We start from the raw sequence: 1,018 nt of genomic DNA, 5'->3' as shown, positions 1-1,018 counted from the left end.
AATCCTTGTGAGTGGATTTGCTTGACAGAAACTGAAAGAAGCCCACCATATATATATATATATAATTTTCTAGTGCAAACTATCATATGTTTTAATAAAAGAAAAAAAGAACATATCTTCTACATGCATTGAGCATCTTTCGCAACGAATGAACGAACGTGTGTGTGTGTGTGTGTGTGTGGTTTTCTACTGTAAACTGTATCAGCGTGTGTGAGTGTGAAAAGTAGCCTAAAACGGGTGCAACCTAGGAAATCAGTCAAAGATGCAGACAAGAACCAAAACAATGTTGGAGTTTACAGTAGGAAAGCTCGCCTGGCTTGCTACTACTACTACTACTACTGCTACCACTACTATTCTTCAACTTTCGAAATGCTTTCCTTTTTACAAATTTTGTGTTGTATATTCTATGACAGCGCTGACTGCTTGTTTTGGAAATTCCGCTAGAAATACGCTGAAGGTTTTCATTTGTTATAAATAGTGTAACGGAAGCTTTCCAATTTCAACACCCTGAACTTGAACTTGATAACAAAAATTGGCTTTTCAGCCATATTTTTCTCTTTGTTTTTCATTTTTATTTTTCTGTAAGTTTTTATTTTATTTTATTTTAAATTGCTTTTTACTTCAGTTGTTTTGCATTTCACCATGTCAGAAAGATCTAAGCATTTTGGTGGAAGAGCCTTATACCTACCTTATGGTGAAGGCAAACATTAATGAAAGAGAGGGACTAATATTTTTATATTTTCAAATTAAATTTTGATAATAAAAATTGCAGAATTGTCATTTTCGTAGAAGGAAAATGCAGGAATATTAGAGCAAAGTCTTTTGAGAAAGAAAAAAAATGAAGTAGGCGCAGGAGTGGCTGTGTATTAAGTAGTTTGCTTACCAACCACATGGTTCTGGGTTCAGTCCCACTGCGTGGCACCTTGGGCAAGTGTCTTCTATTATAGCCTCGGGCCGACCAAAGCCTTGTGACTGGATTTGGTAGACGGAAACTGAAAGAAGCCCGTCGTATATATAT

The sequence above is a fragment of the Octopus bimaculoides genome, chromosome 3, assembly GCF_001194135.2.
Source record: "Octopus bimaculoides isolate UCB-OBI-ISO-001 chromosome 3, ASM119413v2, whole genome shotgun sequence".
Lineage (NCBI taxonomy): Eukaryota > Metazoa > Mollusca > Cephalopoda > Octopoda > Octopodidae > Octopus > Octopus bimaculoides.
Note: the sequence above shows the minus strand (reverse complement) of the source record.